The sequence below is a fragment of the Schistocerca cancellata genome, chromosome 8 (genome assembly GCF_023864275.1).
Source record: "Schistocerca cancellata isolate TAMUIC-IGC-003103 chromosome 8, iqSchCanc2.1, whole genome shotgun sequence".
NCBI lineage: Eukaryota > Metazoa > Arthropoda > Insecta > Orthoptera > Acrididae > Schistocerca > Schistocerca cancellata.
The window spans coordinates 401,265,135-401,273,611 of record NC_064633.1 but is presented as its reverse complement, the minus strand read 5'-3'; the positions used below and the strand labels follow the sequence as shown (position 1 = coordinate 401,273,611).

Here is an 8,477-nt window from a genome sequence, read left to right as displayed (position 1 = left end):
CTTTTTAGATCACCTCCTCCCACCTTTCTAGGTCCGTCTTCCCTAACCCACTTCTGTCTCCATGTTGTTCCTTCTGCAAAGTACGTCAATTTCCTGCCACCCATCTGTCTGTCTCCTGTTTCCCGTCTCTCTGACATTGAGCCTTGTTTATTGTTACTGCAAATTCAGATTATGTAATAGTATACTAATTATAAGCCGATAAGATATAAACACACGTTTCCTGTTTTCTAAAAGGGATTATATATATACATTTAAAATATAGCAACTTGTAAATATTTGAAGTAAATCACTCGAATTCGTTTTGAAATTTTTTGTAGCAATTTTTCTTCTTCATTTGTTACATATATATTTACATATTACATCTATTAAATGATAGGTATATAAAATACGCACGTATTCGCATGCAACGTCGTGTCAAAATTGAGAGACAATCGTTGAAGAACTTCCAAGATTAAAGATTTTGAACTACCAAACATTTACATTTTATATATACTTCCTTTGTAATTAATACATACGCACCCTGTACTTATGCGCCATATGGCGTTCCTGAAGTTATATAAAAACCCACAAGTATTCTAATTCAGAGTCAATATTTCCAAAGCATCTCTGAAGAACTTTCGGAAATTGTGTGGCGCTTCGGTGGGTACACACACACACACACACACACACACACACATACATACATATATATATATATATATATATATATATATATATATATATATATATATATAACATCGTATTCGAGTGAAACACCTGTAAACACTGCAAAACTATCGGTGAAGAACTTTCGGAGATATACGATTGCGAACAAACCAACATTCACAGTTTTATCTGTACCGATTGAGCTCAAAGCGTTTTTCTGGTTGTAAATATAAAAAATAGGTTTTTGTGTACTATTATAGACTCTAAAATTTAAATCGTTGCTCATTTTTTCGGGACGATCCCGTGAGGTTAACAAGTCATCATTGTTTACGTTAAACTTAGTCTCTCTGATGACTGAGTATTGCTCATTCTTGTTGATGTTAAATTTGACGTTTGTGGTAAATAAATGTATTAAAAGAATTATTTTCTTTATGTTCGGCACCTAAGCACTCCCAGATCCTAGGTCCCTACCACTTCACTGTGTTTCCATAATACTGGCTGGGCTGCAACTTGTGCAGGTAAGGCCATGACTTAACTGTGAACGGATACCACCCAACTGTTACCCATACACAACAGCCAAGAAGCCACAGTAATGCCACACCGTGCCAATGTTGACAGGAAGGTATCGGGTGCTTTGGCGCGTTTTCGTATCTGACAGCCGCTGAGACTGGCCGCATTAGCTGTTATGCTGGTCGGACGTCTTAAAACCCTCCAGAAATTCTGGCACAGACTTTTACAACACGTTTTCTCTCTCTCCCTTAAGGAAGCTGAAAGTTGTCTGTGTACTGACTTATCCCCACAGCCATGAAAAAACTCAACGAGTGTCATTCATCTCTCGGCACACATCGCACTGACTTTAGAGAGCCTGCATTCCGTTGAAGAGGCACCAAAGATCGTTTCAGTCACGTTGCGCAATGATGTAGAGATGCGCCATTACCGGTCCAGGTTTCCGTTTCGTCATGCAGTAGTTTAAAGCACATTGCCACATTACTGTAAGGGTTCCTCGACGATCTGGAGGAGCCGTCAATTTATGCACATGAATGTACAGAAAAAACCCTGAGCAAAACGTATATCATCAGCCGTAATTGTGCTTCAAGCCAAATGCGTATGGGTTTTGCTGAGCAAGGAGAAAGACATTGAGACTCAGACATCGTCACAAGCACAATTCTACACGCCATCATAGCATTCAGTGCTCTTCCATCCTCATGTTCTACGCACACACATCAATGACGTGGCACCATGCCCACAACTACAAGAAATTTCAGTTAATGATAAATCAATTTCTATCGTACGATGATATCCTCCAGTCAAATACGATGACATCCACCAGCGTGTATTTGTTTACACTGTACAAGAAATGAAATTAACTACGTTTTATCATAAAGTCAACAATTTGTGCCAACGGCCTTGCAGCAGTGGTAACACCGGTTCCCGTCAGAACACCGACGTTAAGCGCTGTATGGCTGGGCTAGCACTTGGATGGGTGACCATCCGGTCTGCCGAGCGCTGTTGGCAAAGCGGGGTGCACTCAGCCCTTGTGAGGCTAACTGAGAAGCTACTTGACTGAGAAGTGCGGCTCCGGTCTCGGAAACTGACATACGGCCGTGAGAGCAGTTTGCTAACCGCATGCTCCTCCATATCCGCATCCAGTGACGCCTGTGGGTTGAGGATGACACGGCGGCCGGTCGGTACTGTTGGGCCTTCATGGCCCTTTCGGGAGGTGATTTTTCTTCGTTCAACAATTTATAAACTGATGGAAATGCCGTGTGGCTACGGCCTCCCGTCTGGTAGACCGGTCGCCGGGTGCAAGTCTTTCGAGTTGACGCCACTTCGGCAATTTGCATGTCGATGGGGATGAAATGATGATGATAAGGAAAACACAACACCCAGTCCCTGAGTGGAGAAAATGTCCGACCCAGCCGGGAACTGAACCCAGACCGACATGTATCATTCCGTCGCGCTGACCATTCAGCTACCGGGGGCGGGTTGTAATTTGATGTCCTAAGTCAATTTCGAACAGCAAACGGTCATCGAATCTTCAGATGGAGAATGAAAATCTAGTTGAATAGTCATTTACTTGGAAGGAAGGAAGAAATGTAGACTCTGGGAGTTTACCCAAGGAAAAGGTGGTGCGACAGATTCCAAAATGCTACAAAAACATTAAAATAAACGATGATTCTACACGGAGGGATGAAGGTGGCAATTATTTTAAGTGCATACCTAGAGCTTAATTTTTTTTTTGTAACAAAGAAGGAAGAAAAAGGAAAATCTAAAACTGAACAACGGAGGTGCTAAAGGTAACAATATGGCGTCGAGCAAATGGATATAGTAACAAAATCCTACATAACAAGAAACTAACCGTAAACGGCTAACAGAATAGCATTTTGTGAGACAGACAACTGAAGAAAAGAAAATAATGAAGAAGTACGAACAGATACTTGGACCACACTACAACACTTGTGCACAGTGCACATACGCTCCTGTAAGAGTTAACAATTCTCGCGCTCGAAGCGAGCCAGCTATCAGGCCTCCGTCAGTAATGACCAGCCTGTTAACGGAGTATAAACACTAAAGTGCCTTCTTCAGAGTTTCATTGCGTTTTCTTAGTATTACCACAATTTGTATTTATAGTGAGATACTTTCTTTGAAATGGAAGCAAGAAAGGGAGAATTTTAGATATAACATCCCGTCGGCATCGAGGTCATTACAGACGGAGCAGAAGCTTGGACTGCTTCAAGAGTGGGGGACGATATCGCCCGTGCCCTTTCAAAGAAACCAACTCGGCTACTGTATGGAGCTTTTTAGGGAATTCACTCAAAAACTACATCTGGATGGCCAGACGCTGACTTCAACCGTCGTCCTCTAGAGATTTGAAGTGGACGGTGAAACGACTCAGAAAATAATTCACGTAGTGACCCGCAGTCCTACACCGATACAGTCTTACATCCATATCGAAAGTTTGGGGGTGGGAGGGGGGGAAATATCTACCTAAAACCACCACGTTTTATTTGAAATTTGTGAGAATAGTGTACTGTATCTAAGCAGAGTGTCATGGTAGGCATCCCATCTCCATGAATGCTGGATGCGTGCTGAAGACAACACAAGATCTGAGCAGCTGGCTGCAGACTACCCTTCGGCAGTTAATACTGACAATATTACTCAAGAAGGTCGGCGCAAAACATGTGAGAAAAACTGAAAATGAAGACACGTAACAAGCGAAGAAACTGAAAATGGAACAACTTACCTTTCTCTTCGGTACTCATAATCGTAACCAAGAAACTACAGGGAAGAAAAGCACCTGTGCAGTGAGTTCCTCATCCTCATAGTCAAGAGCAGAAAGCAAGTCGCAAGAGAATCGCACAACAAGTGCTTCAGCGTTACGAGACAGAAGAAGATCAATTTTTAAACAGGATGTTGCCATAGATGAAACGCGGTTTAGTGATTTTGAGGCGTAATGGAAATCACACTCCTGTCAGTGGATACATCTTGACTCTCCTCGTCAAAAGCAAAAAACCGTCGCAAACAGTCTTTTGTCAACATTATGAAGAAATGACTTACGAAACGAATGGAGTGATGGCAATAGACAGAGTGCCCAAGAGAACGGGGAGCAACTACACGAAAAGTTTCGCGGACAAAGATTAGCTAGAAGAGGTTCGACCCTTCGCAGTTGGAATGCTCATTCTGCGTGATAATGCACGCTCACCTGTTACTGGACTATTACTCGTACTTTTGGAGTATTATGGATAGAAAATCCTGCCCTATCCACTGTACAATAGCCAACAATAATGTGGTTTGTTTCTATAACTTTAGACACCACACCGAGTGAAATGTTTTATATAGTTCAGGAGGTTCTGATGCAGTGACGTGAGACCAAATAGATCTACAAAGACGGCATCCTAACGGGAATACAACCCTTGCCGAAACGGTGAGAAAAATGAAGGTTACATTGAAAGACCTACGACGCACAAGTCGCCGACATGGCGTGAAATCGAAAGGCTTGCCCCCGGCGAACGGTCTACCGGCTACCCGATGGGAGACCATAGTCACACGACATTTATTATTTACTATTGAAAGACCTGTAAAATTATTTTATGGAATAAAACGAAATGAACCATTACATTACGGTGTGCACAATTCTGGATATGACCCTCACATTGATTCTGGATTCACGTCACATTTAATCAGTTAAGATATTATGTACCAAAGAACAAATAACACAGAGAAAATTATGCAAGCCTTCAAAGATATTCTTAGGTGTTCATATAGTGTAAGATGAGCCGTTGCGCGATCGGTAGGTATTGCCAAGATCTTTAGTGGAACATCTTTGCCTTATGAGGGCGTGATCCGCGCGGAAATCGGAGGCGCGAGGGCAATGACAGAGAGCCTGGGAAGATGAAATACACTACTGCCCATTAAAATTGTTACACCGAGAAGAAACGCAGATGATTAACGGGTATTCATTGGACTAATATATTATACTAGAACTGACATGTGATTACTTTTTCACGCAATTTGGGTGCATAGATCCTGAGAAATCCGTACCCAGAACAAACACCTCTGGCCGTAATAACGGCCTTGATACGCTTGGGCATTGAGTCAAACAGAGCTTGGATGGCGTGTACAGGTACAGCTGGCCATGCAGCTTCAACACGATACCACAGTTCATCAAGAGTAGTGACTGGCGTATTGTGACAAGCCAGTTGCTCGGCCACCATTCAGCAGACGTTTTCAATTGGAGAGAGATCTGGAGAATGTGCTGGCCAGGGCAGCAGTCGAACATTTTCTGTATCCAGAAAGGCCCGTACAGGACCTGCAACATGCGATCGTGCATTATCCTCCTGAAATGTAGGGTTTCGCAAGGATCGAATGAAGGGTAGAGCCACGGGTCGTAACACATCTGAAATGCAACGTCCACTTTTCAAAGTGCTGTCAATTCGAACAAGAGGTGACCGAGACGTGCAACCAATGGCATCCGATACCATCACGCCGGGTATACGCCAGTATGGCGATGGCGAATACACGCTTCCTATGTGCGTTCACCGCCATGTCGCCAAACAAGGGTGCGACCATCATGATGCTGTAAACAGAACCTGGATTCATCCGAAAAAATGACGTTTTGCCATTCGTGCACCCAGGTTCGGCGCTGAGTACACCATCGCAGGCGCTCCTGCCTGTGATGCAGCGTCAAGGGTAACAGCAGCCATGGCCTCCGAGCTGATAGTCCATGCTGCTGCAAACGTCGTCAAACTGTTCGTGCAAATGGTTGTTGTCTTGCAAACGTCCTCAGGGATCGTGACGTGGCTGCACGATCCGTTATAGCCATGCGGATATGATGCCTGTCATCTCGACTGCTAGTGATACGAGGCCGTTGGGATCCAGTACGGCGTTCCGTATTACGCTCCTGAACCCACCGATTCCATATTCTGCTAACAGTCTTTGGATCTCGAACAACGCCAGCAGCAATGTCGCGTTACGATTAACCACAATCGTGATAGGCTACAATCCGACCTTTATCCAAGTCGGAAACGTGGTCGTACGCATTTCTCCTCCTTACACGAAGCATCACAACAACGTTTCACCAGGCAACGCCGGTCAACTGCTGTTTGTGTATGAGAAATCGGTTGGAAACTTTCCTCATGTGACCACGTTGTAGGTGTCGCCACCGGCACCAACCTTGTGTGAATGCTCTGAAAAGCTAATCATTTGCATATCACAGCATCTTCTTCCTGTCGGTTAAATTTCGCGTCTGTAGCACGTCATCTTCGTGGTGTAGCAATTTTAATGGCCAGTAGTGTACATTTAATCAGTTAAGATATTACATACCAAAGTAACAAACAATGCAGAGAAAATTATGCAAGCCTTCAAAGATTTTCTTAGGTGTTCGTGTAGTGTAAGATGAACCGTTGCGCGATCGGTAGTCTCGCCAAGATCTTTAGTGGAACATCTTTGCCTTAGGAGGGCGTAATTCGCTCGGAAATGGGAGGCGTGAGGGCAACGACAGAGAGACCGGGAAGGTGAAATAACTCGCTCAGGGTGAGCCAGCCGAGCTAGAACCTGGCGGAGAGGTTAGTAATGCGCCGGCAGTTGATGACTGGCAAAAATTTTACGGTAATCAATCACAGGCTCCGATTGTAGGAATAATACCAGGAAGAGACACTCACGTGGGTTCCTGGATTGCAAACCTTTGTGACCCCGGCTGCAGCCGACTGCAAATCTTTGGACGTGTGGGGTACACACCAAAGGAAGGAGCCTGTTGTCTGCTTCAGCGACTGACCATACCTGGAGACGTACGGTGGACCGTCGCTGTGTTGAAGTTGTGTGTCGTTTCCACGCTGTCCTTCCTGCACTGATGTACGGTTTATCGGATGCGAGTGAACGAGCATCGGCAGTAACCATAGCTATAGCTGCCGTTTCCTGTACCAGTACTGCGACTGTTCAGTTCGGTAGTTCTCCTGTTGTCGGTTCGAGTTTCACGTCCGATCCGCTATCAGACATCTGGTTATTGATTCCGCTTCTACCTCTAGGAAGCGGCGTCTCCGTGATATCACTAAGTACCAGTGGCATGTTTTCGTTACTAGCCTGGCATCGGTGACCCTCTTAAATTCTGAGGGCAGCACCGAAACACGAAGCTAGAGTGTTATATCTGTAGTCTGTGTTTTCTTCCAAAAACCATCAGATGACTATCTCCAACGCCACTCTGAAAAACGTACGGACATGGCTGCCTGGACCCACTAGCACCGCTGGGTAAGGAGAAGCACGAACAGAAAGTTATGCACAAACGGCGGCCGGAGTGGCCGAGCGGTTCTAGGCGCTACAGTCTGGAACCGCGTTACTTAGGCTTAGGTAGTTCAAGTTCTAGGGGAGTGATGACCTCAGAAGCTAAGTCCCATACTGCTCAGAGCCATTTGAACCATTTTTTTTTCAGAAACAAGTTAAATAAAAACGGCAATGGCAGGCCGCGGTGGTCTAGCGGTTCTAGGCGCTCAGTCCGGAACCGCGCGACTGCTGCGGTCGCAGGTTCGAATTCTGCCTCGGGCATGGATGTTTTTGATGTCCTTAGGTTAGTTAGGTTTAAGTAGTTCTAAGTTCTAGGGGACTGATGACCTTAGAAGTTAAGTCCCATAGTGCTCAGAGCCATTTGAACCAAAAACGGAAATGAGGTTTTGAGAGGCTGCAATTTACAGTCACTGTGTTTCTGTATAAATGAATAAAGGCATTCCCTGTGCAGTGCGGTCCGATATCAGGAATTAAAAGCTGTAGCTTGCTTTAAGCATAAATATACGTCTGAGTAATCCAAAATGTTATTATTTTTACGCAAAGAAAACTATTATTTTCTCAATAACCTTCAAATCGCGAACTACACCTTAATTTTTGTACATGAATTAGTGGGTTTAATCATGCCACTTTTGTCGCCAACGGCTACGAACACTTTCAGTATTCAAATTAATAATCTAATTAATTGATTTAACAAGATTAAAACTTATATTGCTGGTGTAGTCATGTGCCATCACAATAAAATAAAAATAGTGAGTAATTGAGGGAGTATAAATGAGAACAAATGCGTGTTTCAGTTTACAAAATAATGACGAGCTTTGGTAATCCCTTTGTAGCTACAACTAGCTGATAAATCGTGCAGAAATATGACAAAGACGAAACAGGAAAGGAATGGTGTTTCATTGGCTAAGAGATACCTTGGAGTGGCAGCCGTACAATTTCTCTCCTGGATAAACACCTTTTATAATGCAATTTGACTTTGTTTAGATTAATCCATTGTGACGCCCAGCTCTATTGAAATGGAATCAACTACGACCAAGTACACCACAAACTGTGGT

The 8,477-nt window shown here is 44.0% G+C and overlaps 1 pseudogene; it reads left to right on the top strand.

Moving 5' to 3' along the window:
- Nucleotides 1–2,042: 2,042 nt before the first annotated feature.
- LOC126096083 (5S ribosomal RNA) lies at nt 2,043–2,160 on the top strand (annotated as a pseudogene).
- Nucleotides 2,161–8,477: the final 6,317 nt, after the last annotated feature.